Source organism: Galleria mellonella, unplaced genomic scaffold (assembly GCF_026898425.1).
Source record: "Galleria mellonella isolate WM207_F2 unplaced genomic scaffold, CSIRO_AGI_GalMel_v1 utg312, whole genome shotgun sequence".
In the NCBI taxonomy this organism is placed as follows: domain Eukaryota; kingdom Metazoa; phylum Arthropoda; class Insecta; order Lepidoptera; family Pyralidae; genus Galleria; species Galleria mellonella.
The window spans coordinates 2,838,913-2,851,343 of NW_026442074.1; the positions used below are offsets into that span (position 1 = coordinate 2,838,913).

A 12,431-nucleotide genomic window follows, 5' to 3' on the forward strand; every position below is an offset into this window, starting at 1 on the left:
TACCTCTGGTATTGCAGGCGTTCATAGGCTACGGTAACCGCTTACCATCAGGTGGGCCGTATGGTTGTTTGCCATCTCAGTGGTATAAAAAATCTCTGTAGAAAGGGTGGGTAATATATAGCAATATCTATATATTGTAGTTACTATATATATATATACATATATATGTATATATAAATTACTGACTGGTATGGGCGATATCGCAATAGGTGGTCATTAATGTCTAAAAGAACTCAATATATAGATATCAGATATTACCCATCTCTACCTGTAGCAATATTTTATTTATTTATAATAATAAAAATAAACAAGAGTTGATGATGACGCAATGTTTTTTTGCAAAATGTCATCTAATAAAATCTACGTGCCTGTTGGTTATCAGCGTCCCTCAAAAAACATCTCTAAAGCCTGACTGCCAACTACCAACCCGCCTGCCAAGCGTGGCAACTATTGGCAAAACCCGCCAACGGGGAGAACTATGTTCAGCAATGAACAATTAAAGGCTGATATAATTATGATATGATCTATCAATATTAATTTATTTTTATTTATTTATATAATAGTTATAATACGCCGTATAGGTTCCGGCATAGAATAGGCCACCCCTTCCTTTCCCATGGGTGTCGTAAAAGATGACTTAGGGACATTATGGTCGAGGCATGGGCAGCAGGGTTCCTCTTAAAACATCACCAAAAGCCTAACTGCGGTTGTCAACACGCTTATCAAGCGTGGCAAGTACTGTCAAAACTCCCTTTATGGAGTAGGCCTATGTTCCGCAGTGGACAGGTAATGGCTGACATGGTATACTATGGTATATTCTTCTAATAAAATACTTTATTCTTCAGTGCACTTTTTAAATTTGTTTAGTAATCGAAATAGTTGATTTTGTATTAGATTATTCTTTTATAATTACGATGCATATAAGCTACAATTTATATTATTGCAAATTATAGGATTTTTGGAATTCCCACGCTCTCTCTTCTTATGTACTCGTATTGTTCTGTTGAGAGCTATTTAATATAAGATTAGATTTTAAAGAAAACGCCCCGCCTTTATATTTGGCAGAGGCTCCGTGCAATTTTAATTCTTTCTTAAGAGGCATACCTTAATATATTCCGCCGTAAATTACACTTCCAAAATTAATATCTCAGATATTTTGCTTGCTCTTTGTGTGGCAAAGTTCGCGATTCGGTCTTAGAGATAAAGTATAATAATAAACGGCAAAAGGTAAGGAAGGAAATACTTACAGCAAACGCTTTTCCCTCTTGACAGGTTAATACTGCTGATCACCTGGAAAAAAATGGAGGAACACAATTAAATATAGCTCTTTTTAAAATACGGTAGAGTTGAAATTCGTGTGATGGAAAAGTTTGATATTTTTTTGAATGGCATACAAGCTGACGGCCCACCTGATGGAAAATGGTAACCGTCGCCTATAGACATGAGCAGTACCATGGACATAACAGAGTATACTGTTTCGCCCATGATACCCCCCATGCGTTGCCATTCCTGAGGACTCAGGTGTTATTCCTCCGTACTCAGTAAATTCATGCTATATCCCAACCTACAAACAGAAACATAGCCATGCAAACACAACTGCTTTACGTTGAAACACGAATGGGACAGAGGTACCCAAGCAATCGACTTTTGTACAAAGTTTCCCTCTGGCCTTGTCAAGATATTAGTGTTTTTGCGATAATGTTGCATTTCAAACAACACACATATTTTTTTTTTGTTTAATTATCATACAAATACATACAAAAGAATTAAGAGTTTTTAGTAGCACTTAAATCTTTTAAGCTTATGTGTGGCACTTTACATTTAGACAGATAGAAAATCTGTTTGCATCTAAAGCACTCACCAAATTGCAGTTTTAAGACAGTCAACAATAAATAGTATAAATAATTTTGGAACATAAAATAGTTTACAAATATACCTGCACATGTGTGCCTCAACAATAAATTTTATTCTTTATTGTACACAAACGTAATGTTAAGAACAATTAATTTTAAACATAATGTACAAAAGCGAGCTTATCTCTAATAAAAGTAAAAATTCGCTAATAACAAACTTAGTTACTTTAAGTTTCGTTTTCATTGACCAAATGGACATTCGAATAGATGAGTTAACAGGACGGAAGACAGTTGGCCTACAACGTCCCTCAGACACGGCTCCTAAACGATGACAACTAACTATATCAGCGGGTTGAAGCTCAGGCAAGCCAAAATGTCTGTTGAGGGTTTCAGCAATAACGGTAGGAAGATTAGACTCACTTTCCGGAACTCCACTAAGAAGAAGGAACTTTTTTCTGTTTCTCATTTCTACAGCATCAATCTTCTGGGTTACCTCTGCGATTTGTTGTTGCATAAGATTCAAAATGACCTTGAGAGAGTCCTTGAATTCACGGAATTCATTTGACAGTTCCACCACGTCAGTAGAATGAGGGGTAATCACTTTGAGTTTCTTTTCAAATGCAGACATCTTCAGTGACTTTTGTGTAGATACAAACTCCGCAACTTTAGCTATTTTACTATGACAGTGGCCGGCTGGTTTATGCAGATAATTCCCTTATTTGTGGATGTAATAGGATGCAAATAATAAATGAAAAACTTTATACACAATACTTCAAGGGAAACACAAAATCAGTTGTTATTACTATAATTTACTAATTAATAATTTAAAAAAATTAGAGAGACTACTTTACTGCTGCAGGTACCGCCACAAAAAAAAAAAAGAAATCTTTACTTCCTTACTGTTATAAATTTAAAATTGAATTTGTTTGTTTATTAACCTTTAATACTTTAATAGCTCAATCAATTAATTTGAAATTTAGTATACACATATTCTAAGTAACGGAAAAAGAATTAGTCTATTTAATACCCCAGGCACTCTGATGAAGACGTGGCTAAAAGCTAGCAATGCTTAAATATATAAATCAACAACTACAATTCTATAATCCTATTACGGTATACACACGAAATTCACGACTTATCCCTTTAGATCAAATAACTCGGGGCCAAATATTTGTAACATTTAACCACTTTCTGTCGTAGCAACCGAAAGCCCTTCAGTCCGCAGTTAAATTGTAAACTAAAATCATGAAAATTAATAATCAGAATAACATGGCAGGGTCGGACATCCCTGTAGACTATTGGTACAATAGCCCCAAATTGTACAATTAAATTAAACGCGGCTAGCCGTATAAGTATGCGCCAAGTCGCCAGCGGGCTTTTAATTAGGTCTCACTCGGAGTGGCACAGCGTGATAGAACCTGGATTATGGATAACAGCAGAAAAACTAAAGTCACCGTTATTCTCTGAAGAATCTGCTTGGAGGTTGTTTGGAAGAGATCGCTTTTAATGAAAAGGTCGTCCATTGTTTTCTTAATGTGATCTTTTCTTGTAATTGTTGTTGTAAAATTTTTATTGTACATAATTTACATTGGAGACATAAAAATATTTAATATACAATGGCAGACTTATTCCATAGAGGAATCTCTCTTTGGGAAGCAAATAGAAATTATTCGTGTTTATGATAAGTCTCACTGACTCCCAGCAATGCATTTTTGGTTGTCACTCTATTTAGTGGGGGTCGACCTACACTGCGTTTGCCTATCGTCACTCAAGAACTTTTCCACCGTCGATTGTAGGTTCTTCGAGCTATGTGTACGGCTGATATGATGGTGGTGATGGTGATGATGATTTATGATAAGTTTACTCATGTCATCTTTTGGAGGAATCAGTAAAAGCAAGCAGCTGCAAGCTGAAGTGGCAATGGGCCAGCTATAAAGTTCGAGCGACCGACAACCGTTCAGAAAGAAAGGTTCTCGAGTGGTAATCCCAGTGAGAGCAAGACAATTGCGGGGCGATGCTCTGCGACATGAAATGATGATTAAAATTTTTATACAGAATCGCTGGATGAAAGTGACGCAAGATTGTATTTTAAGGGATATTTGAGAAAACCATGTTCAACATTGGAAGACAGGCGATAATCATGTTTTTTATTAATGCTTATTGAAATATTGTAATAACATTTCTATATCAGTTTGTAATTAGTGAATTCAGAAGTGTTTAATTAAAATTTAATATCATAATCTTCATGAAATTTGCCATACGCATATGTTTCCAAGTGGTCCCAGCATAGAATGGGTCACCCTGTTCTTTTCCGTGGATGTCGTAAGAGGTGACTAACAGAACTTAATGGTCGAAGGTTGAGCTGCAGCGTCCCATTTAAAATATCACCAAAAGTCTAAACGCGGTTGGGAACTCATCTGCTAAGCTAGGCAACTACTGACAAAATCCTCTTTATGGGGGACGCTTATGTTCAACAGTGAACAGTTAACGTCGATATGATAATGTTGATATTTGGCGTGGACAACGACAGAGTATATTGTGTCACCCATGATACCCTTCATGCGTTGCTATTCCAGTATTCCTGAGTAAGGTGATATATCTCTGTACCCTGTAATATCATTGCCATATCTACCCTTCAAATTGAAACGCAGCCAAGCAAACACAACTGCTTCACGGCAGAATCACAAATGGGACAGAGGCACCCAAGTAGAAATACAATTTAAATATTGAATCTTCATAAAATTTGGTATACACATAGTATTTGGCATGGAGAAACTCATAGGCTATTATTTATTCTGGTCATGGCGACGAAGTCACGGGCGCAGCTAGTTAATCACATAACCGCCTGTCCCATTAAAAAAAAATATTATGATAAACAAATTGCCTACAAAAATGAAGCCAACGAACAAAGCTGGTTTGCGTTAAAATTTTTACAGCGACAGCGTATGTACGTTATGATAAGAGAATGAATTATGCTGTAGCATGCACTCTCAGCTTTTTGACTGTATTTATTCGAGTATCTACGTGTTAGTTTACACCTTGCCTAGTTTATTTTTAACCAATTTAAAAAAAAAGAGATATCAATGTTACTGTATTTTTTGAGATAGTTTTAAGCAAAATAACAGGTGTGATGAATGGAACGCCAAATATTTCAATGCTTATATTTGGCGTTCCATTGTTTCTGCCTACTTTAATGGGAGACAGGTGTGTCAAATATATATGTAATAAATAAATAAATAAATCTGATAATAAATAAGACTGGCCATAAATACTGTTATATAAAAATTATTCTTTTTTTTCAACGTTTTAATTATTCTGAAAACTTGTTTCGATTTCGCGCCATTTCACAGACTTTTTCGTGTTTATTGTCAAATTACAATATGGAATAGGATGTTAAAGATATATATATATATATATATATAATATATATATATATATATATATATATATATATATATATATATATATATATATATATATATATATATATATATATATATATATATATATATATATATATATATATATATATATATATATATATATATATAAAAAAATCGAAAAGTACGAGTAGTTACATATAAAGTATTAAATAATGCTTGAAGGATAAGTATTTCATATCCAAACCGTAATAGGACACGAAATCCAGAAATTCTAACGAAATAGCGTCGAAAATAAACAGAAATAATTCGGCCACAAAATATAGAATTTCTATCTCTATTTTCGAGTATATTTTCGATACAATACATACTCGTATACCTATCTAATTAGGCATCGTGTCCATGTACATTTGCGTCGAATAACTACGAATATTGGAAGATAGTTAATACTCATATAATGAACATGGAATAATCCATGTTTACTTTATTAATTAATGGATTAAAATATGGAATTATATTTTGGAGGGATTGATCTGAAATACTGAACATTTTTAGAGCAGAGAAAGGATTTATAAGGGCCATATGCTAAATAAAAAAGTTAGATAGCTACGAAGTCTACTTTCGTTCTCTAAAGTTATTAACTTTGACAATAATTTGTGTGTACGAAGTGGCTATATTTGTAAAGAATAATCCGCACTTGTTCCCCGCTTCACAACATCATTCAAAACGGAAAATAATTTACAAGTTATGCCACATCATTTTAAAAGGAAAAAGGATACTCAATATGGTTTCAAATATTTGCAAGAAACTACCCACATATCTAAAACGATTACCTGTAACAGAGTCTAAATCCAAATAACGAATTTTAATAAATAAACATTATTTCGATTAAGACACGTTTCTGAGATATATATAGTTTTAATATCAAATTTTTTTTTTTACTTTTTGTTTTATTGTGTATTTAATACAATGCAATTCAATTATTTAATGTATAAGACTGTGCATATTATTTATTATACTAAACATCATATAAAATTTTCACGTGCAATGATGGTAAAACGCAGCATTCTATAAATGTAAAGTAACAGTATTTATTTTATTATTTATGATCGCGTGGTCCCGGCATAGAACGGGCTACCACTTCCTTTTCATGAGTGTCGTAAGAGGTGACTAATGGAGGGCGAGAGATGGGCAGCAGCGTCCCTTTTAAAACATCTCTAAAGCCTAACTGCGGTTGCCAATCCGCCTGCCAAGCGTGGCAACTACTGGTAAACTCCCCAAAAGGAGGCTTATGTTCAGCAGTGGATTGTTGAAGGCTGATATGATGAACAGTATTTATATATATATATATATATATATATATATATATATATATATATATATATATATATATATATATATATATGCAAATACATTATTGATTACTTAATTAATTACCGAGTTTTGCAATAAGGCACAGCTAATAAAAGATAATACCACTATTATAATTAATACTAAGTTAAATTATTTTACCCGTAGGCAACATTAACATGTTGCTACATTACATTAATCCTATTATTATAATAGTGGAGTACAGGCCAGATATATTGTTTTCTCAGATATGCTTGGAAATGTGAGCATTATTTTGACAATCTTCTTTAAGATAAATCAAAATTGCCGTACTGGCCAGATACATGCGGGCAGCGGCCGGCAAAAGTTGTATAAAAATCCATGTCTGTCGTGTTTTGCGGTCAGATAAATTACTATGTAAACTCATCTGCCCTGTAATTTAAAAATGGAATGACCTTTTACTTCGAAACATGGCTACCAAGGAGATAACTAATAAAAGGTTTTATTTAAATTTCGAACTAGCTTGCAAATAGAAAGCTGTTTATTGAAAAAAAAACAAAGGAACATTATGGCTTGTGAAAAATTATTATTGTTCGTTATTCGTCATTGAACTTAAAAAGTAAAATTATGTTTTTGATTTTCGCGCATTGTTTGAGAAAAGTACTATACATGTCTTGGCCACAACTAGGCATTGATGGACTCACGTATGTGTGCCTCGGCTACGCCTCAGCTCACATTTGCACGTTCGTCCATCAATGTCTCAGTTGCTGGCTGCTGCAGTAATGTACTATTATAGTTTTTATAATATTATTTAACAAGTACAAAATTGACACATTATTCTATTGTTGCCTTTAGCTCCCCTTCACTATTCATGTCTTCTAAATTACTTCATATGAATATACCTATATTTTTTATTTTCACTTCTGGTTTCCTTTGTCGCCCATTGTAATAAAATTGTAAGTGATATTTAAAACCAATAGATTTAGTTTCACAAAAAGAAAACACAGACTTTGATAGCAACTAAATCTATTATTTTGATTAAAAAAACTAATCTTCTGAATTGTTTTTAATAAAATTTCCATGCAACCAATCTGAAAGTATGTTTGTATTCCGATAAAATTTGTATGTTTTTCGATAAAAAAGAATTTTCCAAATCGGTTTATAAATAACGGATTTCTAAAGGACAAATATAAAAAAAATACAATCGAATAACAACTGTTTCTTTTTTTTAATCAGGTAAAAGTGATAGATTCAGATAATTTTTTTTTTTACCATTCAATAATTATTTAAAATTAATTATTTACTATTATGATTATTTTAATAATTAATGTCTTTATAATCATTACCTGGCTTAATAAATACAGTCAAAAAACCTCACTCTTCTTTCATCAACAGTCAAGTTTATGAGGAATCAATGTGATGACTAATTTTCACTAGCCCAGGTTACTAGGCGCACATAAAGTTATAGCTATAATTTTTGAAATGCTATGAACACGAATGCATGATGCATAATGCATGTTGAAAAGGCTCACGAGCTTCAGAATGCGAGTGCTATTTCATATTCAAATCAACGTTCACAGACATATTTCTGCATGCACATAATATTGTTGATAATCGTTATTTATCATGCTATTTACATCTATATATAATCTGTTTATTTAAAAATATATTTTTTATTTTTTTTAACACACACACAGGTTCTATTTATTACAAACACTGATTTTACTCATAAGAAAGTTTAATTTACTTTTAGTAAAAAAAATATGTAAATGACTGTAAAGTGCATATAAAATTTATGAAATTAATTTATTTAGCTAGAATATAAGTAATTTTTAGATGAAAGAGGTTTACATTTCCCATATACATTTTGCTTTTATGTATGCGTGTAAATGTTTAACAATATAAGATTTTTTTTATACAACTTAGAATGGCAAACAAGCTGGCGGCCCATCTGACGGAAAGTGGTAACCGTCGCCTATAGACATTAGCAGTACCATGGACATAACAGAGTATACTGTTTCGCCCATGATACCCATGCGTTGCCATTTCTGAGGACTCAGGTGTTATTCCTCTGTGCCCCGTAAATTCACACCGTATCCCATCCTTCAAACCGAAACACAGCCATGCAAACACAACTGCTTCACGGTTGAAACACGAATGGGACAGAGGTACCCAAGCAATCGACTTTTGTACAAAGTCTCCCTCTGGGAGACATAATACAAAATAAAAGACATTTACATATATATTCCACATTATATTTATATTATATATTATAATATTCATTCATTTTTTTTTATTTATTCACAGAACTTTTTTCTTACTCTCTGTTATCATTCCAGTCTCACTTTTCATTGCTTACCTGAGGGCCTACCATGAAATGTTTTCCGAAATTTCAGAGCAGAACGAAACACAAATTTGATGTTAAAATTACATAATACTTACCGTTTAAAAACATTAAAAATATTAAAATATTATTCCTTTGTACTTTTATGGTAGGATTTATAACGAACGAAATGTTAAGTTCCATTTATTGGATCGATTTAGGTATGAACGAAAACACGAAATTGAGTCCGCAAGTTCGGAATTTCATTTCTTGGTAGGCCCCCTGATTCGATATCCTCTCATTAGATTTTCTTTCCACATGCCCGAGCTGACGTAGTTATGCCTTTTATTGATTAATTTCTAATCAATATTTAGATCCATAATCTCTTTAGATACTTTTGTGATGAATGTAATCGACGATATAGCTGAGCAAATTTATATCCAACGTGTCGGAGCTTGTGTCCAGTGCAGTATTTTGGGACAATTTTTATTGTATTTTTTTATGGGCGTAATGGAATTTTGATGTATATATTAATTAATGAGCATGAAATAAGGCCAATTGGCCCCTCGTGGTGAATTTATCAGGAATTAACCACAGTTTTCTGGAAGGACTGTGAAGGGGTGGCACTGGCTGTATGCGGAATCCTTAATCTCTAACCCTCCCATCACGACATCACGTGACTTATACTTAATGTTTAGCATCAGCCAGATTCGAGCTCATGACTTTAAGCATGCTAACTATAACTTACTTATAAAAAGTCGGCCAATAAATCATATATCATCATCATCATATCAGCCTTTAAATGTCTGCTGCTGAACGCAAGCCTCCTTTTTGGAAGGTTTTGCCAGGCTTTAGAATAGAATAGAATAGAATAAATTTATTGTGAGCTGTATATTACAATTTTTCGTAAGATGTTATTAACGTCTCAAAGGAAAACAGCCTACCCATACATCGGGCATACAATACGATTAATTACAAAACATTAATTATTTTACAGTCATACATTAAAATTGTCAATAAAAATGAAAATAAAATAAAACATGTCAATCAACAGTCACAAACTAACTCACATAACATTAGAGATGTAAGAGGGACGCTGCTGCCCATCCCTCGCTCTTCCTAAGTCGTCTCTTACGACACCCACGGGAAAGGAAGGAGTGGCCTATTCTATGCCGGAACTACTCGGCCAAAATCATAATACCTTTGTGGATTTCATTAGTACAGATGTATGTCAAAATAAGTTTTACTAGACAAAGTTATAACGTGTCCAAACATACTCGTAAAGTTGGTTGCAACGAGTTCATATATGGTACAGATGTCGCTTTTACGAGTCTAGCATACATTATGCTTATATCCACCGTTAGGTTAGGGATTTTACTCACAAAGTGTCACAATTTTTGTGTGACATTTGCCAACCGACTTCGAAAAGAACGTTTTTAATTTATTTGTTGTTTTATTTGTTACCTCATAACGTCGTTAGTTGTAAAACGATTTGGCAAATACTTTTTTATCTGTAAGGATATATATTATATAAATATATCCTATATTTTTATATAATATATAGCATCAGCAGCATATATAGCGGCAGAGTATAATATAAGGTACATTATACTCTGCTCAAAATAGCCTCCTCTATAAGGGCGGTTTTGCCTGTAGTAGCCACGCTTGGTAGGCAAGTTGGCAACCGCAGTTAGGCCTTAGTGATGTTTTAAGAGGGACGCTGCTGCCCATCTCTCGACCACTAAGTTCCCTTAGTTGCCTCTTACGACACTCACTGAAAAGAAAGGGGTGGCCTATTTTATGCCAGGACAATACAGCAATATATTATTGTTAACAATGTGGCAGTCACTCTCCATTATTAACAAACTCCTCCCCCCACAGTTACTTGATTGTATCGTGTTATTTTATTGATAAATAAAAGGTGGAAGCAGCAAAAGTTTTAATTAACGATATTAGAAGCTGTTGGCACTCGGCCTACGCTTACCCGTATCTAAAGTTATTGGTAGATAGATAGCTAACATTTGCGTGGGGGTGGGATTCTTTTGTAATGACCCAGATCAATAGCATTTAGTTAAATTGACTTCTAGAAGTGTATTTAAATACACTATCGGGACTTAACGTGTTTAAAAACATTTTTTTGTAAGTAAATAGTACCTTACCTGTTTCTTTATTGCTGACATTTCTAGAAGTGTTTCGAGAAAAACAGCCGAGTATAATATACCTTATGTATTATATAGGCCAGGTTGACCTTTCGCGCGGTCCCCTCTAGAAACCACCGTGGTTAATTTGTGGTGATTTCGTCACAATGGGCTAACTGACCTGATTTTATCCTCACAATATTATACCTCACTGGTACCCCGTTACCGACATCGCAAGCAGGATACCATTTATGTTTTCAACCTCAAAAAATATCAAGTAACCGCATACCGCAATTCATTCGTTCATATGAATTAACCACAATATTCCATAAATAACGATAATGTAAAAATTGAATTAATATTTCCCTCCAAATAACTCTCGTTAAAATGACGTCATTTTGTTTGTCGCAAACAAACTGCGTTCCGTGAACATTTAAATCCAGAACGGATTCGATAAGGGTGACACAACGGCCATATTTCACTGCGAAAAAATTAAAACACGTCGTAAAACACCTTTGCTTGTACAACGTATGACGCTGTGTGAAAACGACAACATATTGTGTATATACTGTTGCATACTTGTAGTGTTGATGAATGAATGAAAAAAAGAATGCAGATTAATGTGTCGTACATTAATCTGCATTTTTTTTTGTCACTATTAAATATTTTTTGTAATAAATGTAGCATTATATCTGTAGTATAGCAAAATAATGCTACAGAAATGCTATGAGAGTATGCACTATGAACGAGTAATATATAGTCATATCTATATATTTTAGTTACAATGTCATACACATTTTCTATACACTAGCCTGTTATGAATTGAGAAAAATAGCTACTGATGGTGTATCTTTCGTCCTCTTTTTACTAATTATATTTGTATAAGAAAAAAGGAGATAACCATACGATTTACAGTTTTTATTTTAATATTCCTTCTATATAATTCCTTGTTCTTAGATTACATCAAACTGAAATTTCAATTTTAAAGATAGGCTTTTGAGCAATGACACTTAAAATCTATCTTACTATTGAGATCTATTTTCTGTTTTTAATTTTTCTATTATATCTATATTTATTATTTTTCTTTTTTTTATACATGAAGTAGGATCACAGGTACTATCCTTAATCGATGACAAAAATGACTAGTAAAATTGGATAAATAATTTATCTGAGATGGCTATTTACTCTGTGGTCGTTTGTGTAGTGCAAGATTTTAAAAGCTTTCGTAGAGTTTTCGTAATTGTGACCTAATTACCTACCTTAAATGCACTATTTTGTGAAATTACCTTCAAAGTTAAAGTAAAGTTTGGAAACCACGTGTGTTAAGTAAACTTGGCATCACAAAGCAGTGTTCTGCTTAGTGGAGTTAATTGGTTTATTGTCTATGGTATGCGCTTAGCTGAAATTG

The 12,431-nt window shown here is 33.2% G+C and overlaps 1 protein-coding gene across 1 annotated transcript in view; it reads right to left on the reverse strand.

Annotated features, from left to right (window-relative positions):
* LOC113515114 (uncharacterized protein CG3556) overlaps nucleotides 1-12,431 on the reverse strand; it is a 122,595-nt gene that overhangs the window by 70,166 nt on the left and 39,998 nt on the right. Inside the window, exon 2 of the mRNA XM_026899261.3 lies at nucleotides 1,248-1,290. The gene's annotated coding sequence lies outside the window, so the exon portion shown is untranslated. The remainder of the gene's footprint in view (nucleotides 1-1,247; nucleotides 1,291-12,431) is intronic.